We start from the raw sequence: 14,768 nt of genomic DNA on the forward strand, positions 1-14,768 counted from the left end.
GTTCCCTCCTCATTGCGGGAACCAAATCCACAGCCACCATGTACACCATGTTGTCCAACATACCCATTGAAGTCGTCAGCCACAAAGAGAAGGTCCCTGTCATTCATTGACGAGGTGGTCTGCAAGAGGTTGTCATAAAACTGGTCTTTTTGTCTATCAGGTAGCCCTGACTGAGGGGCATAGGCCAAGATAATGATTGCTAATCCATGTTGCAGCACCAATCTAATCTTAAGTATTCTATCACAGACTCTGACTACCTCGATTACCTTATCAGCCCATTTCTCTGCAAGATGCCCACACCCCCAACCCCATTTGTTCCCTACCCAGAAAATCTTATATCTATGTTCTTTGCCTGTGAGGAACCTAGCAGAACTTCCTCTCCACCTTTTTTCTTGGATGCAGCACAAATCTAGATGTCTCCGTTCAAGCATCGCAACAATCTCACCAGATCTACCTTTCAATGTGCCAACATTAAGTGAACCAACTCGGAAGGTGTGGGCCCGTGAGACCCTGGGATAGGAGGACAGCAGCATCATGTACCTGAAAAGAAAGCTCGCATTTGGCAGAATTCATAAACATACAATGGCCTTCAACCTGCATATACTACACCATCAGTTTATGCACTGCATAATCACTACATTCCATAGGAGATAAACACTAAGTAGCATTTAAGTCACTGGAGGTGTTCAGAGGAAAGACGTCTGATAGAGGTCAGAGGATAAAGACTTCTGGTATAGGTGGCGGTGGTGGGATGGGTGAGCACACCGTGAAACAGCAAACACTCTGGCTGTTGGTGTGAAAGAATAACAACAACAACAACAACAACAGCAATAATAATAATAATAATAATAAATGCCCTGATGCAGTACCAGGCAGTGGCTCTCATGGCTTCTGATATTAATTGATTGGAAGTGTTATCATGTACATTGTTTTGTTTTGGTATAAAATATGGGCTACAGCAAATATTCTGTTCAATACCACAGATTTGCTTGTCAGTTGCTTGACCGTAACCAGTTGAGCATGTCTCTTAGTGGCTGACGATATGTGCATCTCTGATCACGAGCAGAAGTAGTGCGGGACCATCATAGCATGTGTTGAGAGGAGTTCTTTGGGGTTTGAATAATTCACCTTTGGAAACATGAGTATTTTGCTCAACATCCTTAAACAAACCTTATTCAGGGACCTTTTGAGTGGGATGGGCTACTCGACCTGAAAAAAATTCTAACTGTGTCCCACCTGCGAGGTCATGCGCTGTTTATCTTGATATGAGACCACTATGTCATGCACATATGGTTGTGATGCATGTGCCTAGTGTACCCTTATAAGACGGTAGTCATGATGGGTATACTGGGCTTCATATATTTTACCCCAGTGTCACTTTGATGGCATGCACTGCTCTCTCACTCAATAATAATAATAATAATAATAATAATAATACTAACAATAATAATAATGAGATAGAATTGGACATTTGCATTCTTAAGTAGAGCTATAACCAACAGTTTTTAGTCAGCCAAACTGTGATAAAACTAGATAAATGAATAGCAATAATAAATGAGCGTGAAAGAGAGAGAGAAGGGAGAAAGAGGGAGAATTGGATTGCATGTAGAGATCTTAAGTTTTCTCTAACATACGGCATGTATATATATATCATCATCATCGTTTAACGTCCGCTTTCCATGCTAGCATGGGCTGGACGATTTGACTGAGGACTGGTGAAACCAGATGGCTACATCAGGCTCCAATCTGATTTGGCAGAGTTTCTACAGCTGGATGCCCTTCCTAACGCCAACCACTCAGAGAGTGTAGTGGGTGCTTTTACGTGTCACCCGCACGAAGGCCAGTCAGGCGGTACTGGCAACGGCCACGCTCAAAATGATGCATTTTATGTGCCACCCGCACAAGAGCCAGCCAGGCGGCACTGGCAACGGTCACGCTCAAAATGGTGCATTTCATGTGTCACCCGCACAAGAGCCAGTCCAGGGGCACTGGCAACGATCTCGCTCGAAAAATTGCATGTGTCACCCGCACAAGAGCCAGCCCAGGTGCACTGGCAACGATCTCGCTCGAAAATCCTACGACGGCCCCGCACAAGAGCCAGTCCAGGGGCACTGGCAACGATCTCGCCCGAAAAATTTCATGTGTCACCCGCACAAGAGCCAGTCCAGGGGCACTGGCAACAATCTCACTCGAAAATCCTACGATGGCCCCGCACAAGAGCCAGTCCAGGGGCACTGGCAATGATCCCGATTGAAAATCTCACGAAGGCCAGCCAGGTGGCACTGGCAGCGGCCAAGCCCAAAATGGTGCATTTCATGTGTCACCCGCACATGAGCCAGTCCAGGGGCACTGGCAACGATCTCGCTTGAAAATCCTACGACTGCCCCGCACAAGAGCCAGTTCAGGAGCACTGGCAACGATCTCGCTCGAAAATCCGACGATGGCTCCGCACAAGAGCCAGTCCAGGGGCACTGGCAACGATCTCGCTTGAAAATCCTACGACTGCCCCGCACAAGAGCCAGTTCAGGAGCACTGGCAACGATCTCGCTCGAAAATCCTACGATGGCTCCGCACAAGAGCCAGTCAAGGGGCACTGGCAACGATCTCGCTCCAAAATCCTATGACGGCCCCGCACAAGTGCCAGTTCAGGGGCACTGGCAACGATCTCGCTCGAAAATCCTACGATGGCCCCCGCACAAGAGCCAGTCCAGGGGCACTGGCAACGACCCTGATCAAAAATCCCACGAGGGCCAGCCAGGCGGCACTGGCAACGGCCACTCCCAAAATGGTGCATTTCATGTGTCACCCGTACATGAGCCAGTCCAGGGGCACTGGCAACGATCTCGCTCCAAAATCCTACGACGGCCCCGCACAAGTGCCAGTTCAGGGGCACTGGCAACGATCTCGCTTGAAAAATTTCATGTGTCACCCGTACAAGAGCCAGTCCAGGGGCACTGGCAACGATCTCGCTCCAAAATCCTACGACGGCCCCGCACAAGTGCCACTCCAGGGGCAGTGGCAACGATCTCGCTCGAAAAATTTCATGTGTCACCCGCTCAAAAGCCAGTCCAGGGGCACTGGCAACGATCTCGATCGAAAATCCCACGGAGGCCAGCCAGGCGGCACTGGCAACGGCCACGCCCAAAATGGTGCATTTCATGTGTCACCTGCACATGAGCCAGTCCAGGGGCACTGGCAACAATCTCGCTCGAAAATCCTACGACGGTCCCGCACAAGAGCCAGTTCAGAGCAACTGGCAACGATCTCGCTCGAAAAAATTTCATGTATCACCCGCACAAAAGCCAGTCGAGGGGCACTGGCAACGATCTCGCTCGAAAATCCCACGACTTCCAGTCAGGCGGTACTGGCAACGGCCACGCTCAAAATGGTATATTTTATGTGCCACCCGCACAAGAGCCAGTCCAGTGGCACTGGCAACGATCTCGCTTGAAAATCCTACGACGGCCCCGCACAAGAGCCAGTTCAGGGGCACTGGCAACGATCTCGCTCGAAAAATTTCATGTGCCACCCGCACAAAAGCCAGTCGAGGGGCACTGGCAACGATCTCGCTCGAAAATCCTACGAAGGCCAGTCAGGCGGTACTGGCAACGGCCACGCTCAATGGTGTATTTTATGTGCCACCCGCACAAGAGCCAGTCCAGGGGCACCGGCAACGATCCCACTTGAAGGTCCATACACATGCTGCGGGCACAAGTGCCAGAAAGGCGACGCTGGGCACAGGTGCCATTTCGATTTCGCTTGCCCCAATAAGTCTTCGCAAGCTGAGTTTCGTGTCCAATGAAGGAGACGGCGTTGGCATTGGTGCCAGTCATCAAATTTAACTCGATTTCGATTTCACTTGCCTCAACAGGTCTTCGCAAATGGAATTTAGTGTCCAATTTAACTCGATTTATATCAATCATCATGATCATCATCTAGAGTCTGTTGTCAATGCTGACATGGGATGGACAGTTTCTGGCAAGCTGGAAGGCTGCACCAGACCACAGTTTGATTTGGTATGGTTTCTACAGCTGGATGCCCCTCCTAATGTCAATCACTCCAAGAGTGTAATAGGTGCTTTTATGTGCCACCGGCATGGGTGCCATTTTCATGACACTGGTATCTGCCATGACTGCAATTTACTTTGCTTGATGGGTCTTCTTCTCAAAGCACAGCATATTACCAAAGGTCTTGGTCACTGCCTCCATGAAGCCCAATACTGAAAACAAGCTTTCCATGTGCCACTGACATCGGCCACTTTGCCTGTGAGGCCCAATGCTTGAAAGGTGCTTTTTACATGTCACCAGCATAGGTGCCAGTTATGTGACACCAGCATCAGCCACGACTATGATTATACTTTGCTTGACAAGTCTCTCAAGCATAGCATATCGCCAGAGGTCTTGGTCACTAGTCATTGCCTCTGTGAGGCCCAAAGTTTGAAGAACATGCTTCACCACCTCGTCCTATGTCTTCCTGGGTGTACCTTTACCACAGGTTCTGCCTGGGATATAGAATTTCTAGGAAAAAATTATAAGAAAAAGTGTCCTAAGTCAAAGAGAGCACATGTCAAATTTGGTGAAATTTAGTTGAAAATTGTAGGGAGTAGAAGTGGTTCACACAACACACAGACAGGCAACTTACCTCTTAATATATAAGATGAAATGTGTACTGTTGCATAGATGTGGTGGGTTCAAATCTAGGCAAATTGAGAGCAGTCTATTTATGTTGGGGGCGTGGAATTTTGAGGAAAAAATTATAAGAAAAAGCATCGTAAGTCAAAGAGAGTGCATATGTCAAATTTGGTGAAATTCGGTTGAAAATTGTAGAAGTAGAAGTGGTTCACACAGACAGACAACTTGCCTTTTAATATATAAGATAGATATATACTCAGTCTGCTGTGATGATTCTAAAATACATTTAAAAAACCTAATGGCATATCTTTTTTCTACACCTCTGAAGAGATTTTGCTTAATATAATAATTTTAATAATTGCTATTTAATCTATTAGGCTTAATTGAAACAGCTGTAAGAGACTATGTTTAATTTTTGTAGATAATAAAATTTTATTAAATGTTATATCTCCATTTTCTCACTTTCTTTTGAATGATTATAAACTATGATATATATATATATATATATATATATATATATATATATATATATATATATATATAATATAAATCCCATTCTCTGTGTGTAAAAAATTGTGATGGTCGTATTTTTCAACTGATTTTCTCCAAACTGGGAACATACTTTACTTATGTTACAAGGATGGTTTTAGACTCTTAAAATTTTTCGCATAATGAGTGATGGACCACTGGTGGCAAAAAAAAAAAAACCCCACCCATTCCTGGGTTCCATAAAGAAGGGAGGTAACTCTTTGTGAAGTAACTTTCAGAAATTGATTGTTTTCCTTACAGCCATTGGTCATAAAAGAAAAGGAGAAAATATTGCTTTTTATATTAGATTCATTTACATATATACCAAACTATATTCAACAATATTTTTTGTTTATCACTGGTAAAAATTTTGAATTATGAATTAGAAAAACATGTTCAAAAATTTCGATGTTGACAAGTTTAAATGTATATATATATCATCATCATCATCATCGTTTAACGTCCGCTTTCCATGCTAGCATGGGTTGGACGACTTGACTGAGGACTGGTGAAACCGGATGGCAACACCAGGCTCCAATCTAAATTTGACAGAGTTTCTACAGCTGGATGCCCTTCCTAACGCCAACCACTCAGAGAGTGTAGTAGGTGCTTTTACGTGTCACCTGCACGAAGGCCAGTCAGGCGATACTGGCAACGGCCACGCTCGAAATGGTGTCTTTTATGTGCCACCCGCACAAGCCAGTCCAGGGGCACTGGCAACGATCTCGCTCGAAAATCCTACGGAAGCCAGTCAGGCGGTACTGGCAACGGCCACGCTCAAAATGGTGCATCTTATGTGCCACCCGCACAAGAGCCAGTCCAGGGGCACTGGCAACGATCTTACTTGGCTTGCCGGGTCTTCTCACGCACAGCACATTTCCAAAGGTCTCGGTCAGAAGTCATCGCCTCGGTGAGGCCCAATGTACGAAGGTCTTGCCTCACCACCTCAGCCTAGGTCTTCCTGGGCCTACCTCTTCCACGGGTTCCCTCAACTGTTAGAGTGTGGCACTTTTTCACGCTGCTATCCTCATCCATTCTCACCACATGTCCATACCAGCACAATCGTCTCTCTTGCACACCACAACTGATGCTTCTAATGTTCAGCTTTTCTCTCAAGATACTTACACTCTGACGGGTATTCACATTGACATTACACATCCAACGGAGCATACTGGCTTCATTCCTTATGAGCTTACGTATGTCCTCAGCAGTTACAGCCCATGTTTCACTGCCATGTAGCATGGCTGTTCGTACACATGTGTCATACAGTCTGCCTTTTACTCTGAGTGAGAGTCCCTTTGTCGCCAGCAGGGGTAAGAGCTCTCTAAACTTTGCCCAGGCTATTCTTATTCTAGCAGCTACACTTTCAGCGCACCCACCCCCACTACTAACTTGGTCGCCCAGATAGCGGAAGCTATCGACTACCTCTATTTTTTCACCCTGGAATGAGATAGAAGTTGTTTCCTGTTTGTTTACAGTCTTTATTGCACCTGAACATCTGCCACAAACAAAAACTAACTTCCTAGTTAACCTGCCTTTGATGTTGCTGCACCTCTTATGTGTCCATAGCTTGCACCGGGTACATCTTATAGAGTTACTACCTACTCCTTTTCTACATACTGAGCAGGGCCATCTACCTGAAGGGGTTTGTGTTTTATCTACCTTCCTACTTATTAGGATTTTGGTTTTAGCTAGGTTGACTCTAAGGCCCTTCAATTCTAGACCTTGCTTCCACACCTGAAACTTCTCCTCTAGTTCTGATAGTGACTCCGCAATTAGGGCAAGGTCATCAGCATAGAGGAGCTCCCAGGGGCAACCTGTCTTGAACTCCTCTGTGATTGCCTGGCGGACTATGATAAATAAGAGGGGGCTGAGGACGGAACCTTGGTGGACCCCTACCTCTACCTGGAATTCATTGCTGTACTCATTTCCAACCCTCACCTTACTGGCAGCATATCTGTACATGGCTCGCACAGCTCTCACTAACCATTCTTCTATCCCAAGTTTCCTCATTGACCACCAGATAAGGGATCGGGGGACCCTGTCAAAGGCTTTCTCCATGTCAACGAAAGCCAGGTACAGAGGTTTATCCTTGGCTAGGTATTTCTCCTGCAGCTGTCTTACTAGAAATAAGGCATCAGTAGTGCTTTTACCTGGCACGAACCCAAACTGCATCTCATCTAAATTGATTCGCTCCCTAATTAGTTGGGCTATGACCCTCTCTGTAACTTTCATAACCTGATCTAACAGCTTGATGCCTCTGTAATTATTTGTATCTAAAGCGTCACCTTTACCTTTGTAGCAGTTGACTATGATGCTGCTACACCAGTCATTGGGTATGACTCCTTCGTGTATCACCTGGTTCGTAATACGGGTGACTAGGCTATAGCCAACACTGCCAGATATATATATTCCTGGTTTCAGTTAATGGTTTGATAACATCTTCAAAAGTTTTAGCTAATTAAATCAATCTCAATGCTTTATCAGACTGTTATTTTATTGATCTGTATTTTCTCAACTACAAAGTTATGGGACATACATTTATCAACTACTGACTAATTTAGCTATTGTCTTGTCTTGTCTAACTGAATAAATCACATAACATTGCTTGCTCCAGTTTGCCTGATTTGAAAAAAAAATGTTCTTTTCTAACTTAATATTTGAGAAATTTACAGTTGTAAAGTTATTTCATTATAACAATAATTGCATAAAAAATGCATCCCAGTCTAGCATCCTTGGGGGGAAATCATGACTCTAACTGTCTAGTATCCTCTTTCATGTGGAGCCAGGAGACTTATTTAGTAAAAAAAAATCATCTATTTTCAGAGTCTATAATGTAATAATAACTACTGCTAAAGCTTCATATGAACTCCTAATTAAATAACTAATTAAAATTAAATGCTAGACTTAAGCCATCAGCTAGTTTAGCACTACCACCTGGCCCTTGAGCGTCTTTAATGGAATTCATTATGTTGCAAATATTTGGGTCAGTTTCTAGTCTAAGGTTAACCTTCTCTCTTTCTCTCATTAGTTCTGGGAGCCCTGAAATGAACCATGGGTACCATTTTTCCTCCAATGAATAAGACAGTGAAAAAGAAGAAAAAATATTTATCTACTTTATAATGGTGTTGATATTTCATGGTATAGTAAAAATAATTGGAACGAGAATTTTTTTCTTTTCATATTAAATTTTGCTTTTATCTAGATAACATGAGGTTCATTTTTCATAGATGCCATCACTCTTGCTGATTATCACTAAATCTTTATCAGAAATACTTTATCTAAAGCCAAAATTCGTTTTTCACATGTTCCAGGCAAGTGTTAGTTATTTCATAAGAAAACTTGTTCACAAGCCATAGGTATCAGCAAATAGATACCATGGTGTGATGTTTCAATCATTATTTTACTTTTAAATACATTCTGTTTTTAATTTGTAACTTATTTCACTTAGAAGATTATGGAGTTTCAGTAGATACAGCCATGTGGTTGGTAAGCAAGCTACTTACCACACAGCCACTCCTGCATCTTGACTGTAATTTGATTATCTGACTATTAGTGCATAAAGTATACAAATGACCCTCAAAAAACTTTCTGTGATTAAAGTGACCTGCAATGTAATTCGAGTTGACCAGGCCTGGTCTAGATAGGATACAACAAAGATTATAACCTTAGCCAATTTCTGAAAACACAAGTTTAATGATATTTGTTTGTTTGATTTATGTCCACTTTCCATGCTAGCCTAGGTTGAAGGAAAATGTTACATGAGGCATAGTTTTACAGTTGGATACTCTTTCTAAGTCTAACTCTTACTTGTCTTCAAGGAAGGTATCACTTACTTCTACATGGCTTTGAAGGTATGAAGTGCCTGAATGATTTTTTGACATGAGGAAATGACAGCAATACTACTCACTGCAATTTCATACATGTAATTGTAGATGTAAGCAAAAAGATGTGCCTTTACCTGAATGTATTCAGTGCATATTTTTTTAAAATTATTTCTTAAAGTAGCTGTCTTTTGAGCCAGATTGTACACAGTAAGCTATACACCCCCATGTGTGTGTGTGTGTGTGTGTGTTCAGATCGATACATAAAAAGATAAATAGTTTAAGAATCTGTAAGTCAGAAAGAATATGGTCCATATATTTGTTGATAGAGTAGGTATATTAATCAGATTGTACAAATTATATATCCATTATGGCAGATTATTTTTAGCTGACAAAAAAAAAAAAAGAACATATTAAAAAACTCAGCACCCAGACATCCACCTAAACTGCAGATATAAGAATTTTAGCCTTTACCCACATGAAAGAAAGTATATTCTATTGTACCTGTGGGCCCCATCATAACTATAAGCCTCAGTCCTCTACTTTCAGCTTTTCCTGAGAATCCAGCAAAGAGTTTAACCAAAACATACACAAACACATATGCACCTTAGTATTCAGACACCCACCGAACATACTCATCCCCATAAAAAAAAATCATACTTATATTAAACATTAGTTTTTTGGTCGACATACACTTTATTTACTGTACAAAAAGATGTAGTATAGCATAGGTGTCAGGGCAAGATCAGATAATGATCAAGGTGTACTACTCTGGTTGGACATTCTCCATCTCCTCAACATGATGCTGGATGCCCTTCATAAAAATCAGCCCCTCAAAGTTACCATCTGACAGAATGGCTCTCTTGGCCCTCAAAAGATTTTTGCCTTTTTATAAAAAATATTAAGAAATATAAAAAACTAAAACACTAAAAGTAAAAATAATATATATATATATAAAGAATATAAAAGCATGTGTGAAGAAGAAGAAGAACCACAACAACAAAAGGAAGGAAGAAAGAAGGTGAAGAAAGGGAAGGAGAAGAGTAGAAAGTAAATGAAATCAAGAAAAAATAAATATATAAATAAAAATAAAATGAAAATTGAAAAACAAACAATTAAAAATAAGATTAATAGTAATTGAGAACAGTAGGGGGAAGTGGTATGTGTGTGTCTGTGTGTATATATATACATCATCTCACTTGTGAGAACTGACCACTCCTAAATTTTCCATTTGGTTATTCTTGATAGACTTAAATCTTTCCTCCACTGTTCTCAATTACTATTATTCTTATTTTTTATTTTATTTTTATTTATATATTTATTTTTTCTTGATTTCATTTACTTTTTTCTTTCCTTCTCCTACCCCATCTTTCTTCCTTCCTTCCTTTTGTTATTGTTGTTGTTGTTGTTCTTCTTCCTCTTCACACATGCTTTTGTATTCTTTATACACACACACACACATATATCTTTTTATCTTTTACATTTTTAAATATTTTCTTATATTCTTTTCTCTTTTCTGTGTATATTTTTTTGTATGCATACTTGTAAGAAAAACTGTTTTGCTATTTAAGCAACCAGTAAAACAGCTTGAAACTCATATCAGAGTAATTCTTTGTAAACATTATTATTAAGATTAAAATAAAAATTATCACCATGAAAAAGCCATCTCTACTCATTCTTTCAAATATATGTACAACTGTACCACAAGCTTTCACTTTATTATTCTACACACACACACACATGCATGTACACACACACATATATAAAACAAATAATAAATGAGTATATGCATATATACGTACAGGTATGTGCATACCTACGTCTACCTGTATATATAGGTGCATATCTGGGTACAGGACATTGCAAACAAAACGTAGACAAAAAAATAATAATAACCAGAATACAGAAAACACACAGGCCACATAGAGAACATTTTCCTTCATCAGCTACCCCCATTCTAACACAGGCGTTTCGAAGAGTTAGGGCATATATATATATATATATATATATATATATATATATATATATATATATATATATGCATACATCATCATCATCATCATCATTTAACGTCCGCTTTCCATGCTAGCATGGGTTGGACGATTTGACTGAGGACTGGCGAACCAGATGGCTGCACCAAGCTCCAATCTGATCTGACAGAGTTTCTACAGCTGGATGCCCTTCCTAACGCCAACCACTCCGAGAGTGTAGTGGGTGCTTTTATGTGCCACCGGCATGAGGGCCAGTCTGGCGGTACTGGCAATGGCCATGCTCAAATGGTGTTTTTTACGTGCTACCTGCACAGGAGTCAGTCCAAAGGCACTGGCAACGACCTTGCTCATATGTTTTTTCACGTGCCACCGGCACAAGTGCCAGTAAGGCGACATTGGTAATGATCACGCTCAAATGGTGCTTTTTACGTGCCACCGGCACGGAAGCCAGACATCTGCTCTGGCAGTGATCCCGCTCGGATGGTGCTGTTAGCGTTCCACTGGCATGGGTGCCAGTCATCGAATTTGGTTCGATTTCAATTTCACTTGCTCCGACAGGTCTTTGCAAGCAGAGTTTAGTGTCCAATGAAAGAAGGTTGGCATGGGTGCCAGTCGTCGAATTTGGTTCGATTTTGACTTCATTTACCTCAGCAGGTCTTCGCAAGCAGAGTTTTGTGTCCAAAGAAGGAAAGGCACGCATAAGTGGGCTGGCTACACCCCTGGTAAAGGCCATGGGTTATGGTCTCACTTGGCTTGCCGGATCTTCTCACAAACAGCATATTTCCAAAGGTCTTGGTCACTAGTCATTGACTCAGTGAGGCCTAATGTTCGAAAGTCGTGCTTCACCACCTCATCCCAGGTCTTCCTGGGTCTACCTCTTCCACAGGTTCCCTCAACTGCTAGGGTGTGGCACTTTTTCACACAGCTATCCTCATCCATTCTCACCACATGACCATATCAATGCAATCGTCTCTCTTGCACACCACAACTGATGCTTCTTAGGTCCAACTTTGCTTTCAAGGTACTTACACTCTGTCGAGTATGCACGCTGACATTACACATCCAGCGGAGCATACTGGCTTCATTCCTTGCAAGCTTATGCATGTCCTCAGCACTCATGGCCCATGTTTCACTGCCATGTAGCATGGTTGTTCATACACATGCGTCATACAATCTGCCTTATACTCTGAGCGAGAGGCCCTTTGTCACCAGCAGAGGTAAGAGCTCTCTGAACTTTGCCCAGGCTATTCTTATTCTAGCAGCTACACTTTCAGTGCACCCTCACTTGCAACTGACTTGGTCACCTAGGTAACGGAAGCTATCAACTACTTCTAGTTTTTCTCCCTGGAATGTGGCAGAAGTTGTTCTCTGCACATTTTCAGTGTTTATTGCTCCTGAGCATCTGCCACATCCAAAAACTATCTTGCTAGATAGCCTTCCTTTGATATTGCTGCACCTCTTATGTGTCCATAGCTTACACTGGGTACATCACTTTCCTCGCCAGTGAGGTTCTAGGAAAGGAAACGAACAATTGAAGGAGAGAAAGAAATGCATGCTTGAGGAGAAATTTTGCATGTCAGAAGAAAGGATCGTTGAAGTGTATCCGGGACAGTTTTCTATTCGGATTAGTTCGAATAGGGGTGTCGCTTTGCGTGCCAAAATGTGTGCAGTCAGGGACTAGGCAGTACAGCAAATGAGCGCGTGAGGACGTATACAGGAGTTCAGGTGCACGTTTCAAAATTCACTGAAAAATAAGCTAAGGTGATTGAGTGTATTCTCAATCCGTGACATGAAAGATCTTCCTGCAGGGTTTCAGTGTGTGAAAAACCTTGAAAGTTTAATTGATACGGAGCCTTGAAAGTTTTTCAGAAGTAAAATGCGTCTGGTACTGTTGTCGTGGGTAATTGCTGAGGTTAGCAAAGATGACAGTGTAAGCATGCTGGAATGATGCGCGAGACTGATAATTTTTTCTATTAATTTCGTGAACAAACAGGGGTCTAACAGGGAGAAATTATGTCTAAACATGAGTGCAGAGCATGTGACCGTTCGACGTGCTTTGAGTCGGGAAAAGAATTGAGCTGACACAGACGTGTTGCAAAACAAGGCGGTAGATGCATAATAGAGGTGCATGTGCATGAGTGCAAAAGGTCTTGCAAGGCTGAGGCGGAAATGCTAGTGCATTGATCACAAATACAATGTATAGTATTGAATATGCCAGCCGGTGCATGAAGTATTAAATGCCTCGACCGTGCAGGAACAAAAGTGTGGCATGCTGGCGAGTTGTAAGGGACAACCAGCTTTCTCTATGTATGCGTGACCAACCTAGGGTCTTACAGAGATGAGTTGTGTCTACAAGGGCGCAGGGAGCATGAAAAACAAGCGAGAAAGGCATGGTGTGGTGCATGAATGTGACAGAGTTAACATGTGTGTGTGTATGAATGTGTGCAGATGCGTGCACAAGGCCAGGCACTGAGGAAAGGTGTATGCGTGCGTATATGTAACAATACATATTCAAAGTGAACGAGAAAAAATGTGTATATGCAAAATGCATTGTGCGACAATGCGACTGAAAGAAAGTGGAAGTGCAAAATATGAATAAAATTGAGAAGGCATGCAAACAAAAATTCAGGTTATGAATAAATGTTCAGGTGATGAGTAAATGTTCAGTTCATGAATAAATGTTCAGTTCATTTGAGTCTGATAGAATGCAAGCAGGATCAATTTTAATTTGATATGACAAACAGAAAATTGAATTAATGCAATGTAAGAGTTACAGGGTATGGTTCTTGTGAAGTTCAGTGGAAAGAAAAATATAAATAAATAAGTTTCGTAGCTGTTCGTGTAGAAATTAAGGCATTGGTGCCTGTAAATCAATCACCTGGAATTTTTTTGAAATCGAAAACTTGTATGTATTTCGCCGGACAGTGGACTCTTCGCCCGCTTCTTGTTCGTGTTTGCTGTGTCCAGTTAGTTTCTGGGCATGTAGCTGTCGAAATGATGCATTTATTGATTTGCAAGGTCGGCAAATTCCTTGTGCGTCGGCTGTGTTGCATTTTTGTGAATAGCATCGTAGTATAGAGCTTTCTGTAGCAGGTCGAAGGAGGGTGTATCTTGGTGATGACGAAAGTTGTCATTCTTTTCCTTTGGTTTAGCGACTGTTGATATGAAGACTAGTTCTTTCGTTCGAAGTCAGCAAAATGTAGCATCGCAAGGTAGCAATTTTCTTTACACGGGGTCACCAATTTGCTGGTAATGAAGCTTCAGAAGGCAGCAATTCTTTCGCTCGGGGTCACCACACCAGTTGTAACAATGAAAGATGAACAATGCATGAAGTTTTAAGGAAATATTTATTTACCGTTACATTGAATATAATACCTTGCCTCGACGAGCAAGTGATGAAATTGTAAAGCATGCGAAGATGTCGTATATTTTTCTTGTATAGTTTGTGTATACATTATTTTAGCAATAATCCACAGAAAGAGATAGAGTGATGTTGTGAGCTAGTGAGAGTGAGAGAGTGTGGGACGAAACAATTGCTTCGTTGGAGAGACACCATTGTTGTTCTAGCCGGTCAGCTAGACTCCGTTCTCACTAACTGAGTTGTCACCAAAGTGACTAACTGATTTTTGCTTGGGGTTCTAGCTTTTATAACTATCCAGAAGGATAGACATATCGTTGAGAACAATAGATTTAGTTGGTGGTTTTGTTAATCTTAATTCTAGCTTTTGATGGCCTAGGAGGGGTTAGAAAGGTCAAGTGATGAAGACATTATTTCGGCCTAGCTAAGGCATCTG

This window comes from Octopus bimaculoides, chromosome 2 (assembly GCF_046866305.1).
Source record: "Octopus bimaculoides isolate indiv1 chromosome 2, ASM4686630v1, whole genome shotgun sequence".
In the NCBI taxonomy this organism is placed as follows: Eukaryota; Metazoa; Mollusca; class Cephalopoda; order Octopoda; family Octopodidae; genus Octopus; species Octopus bimaculoides.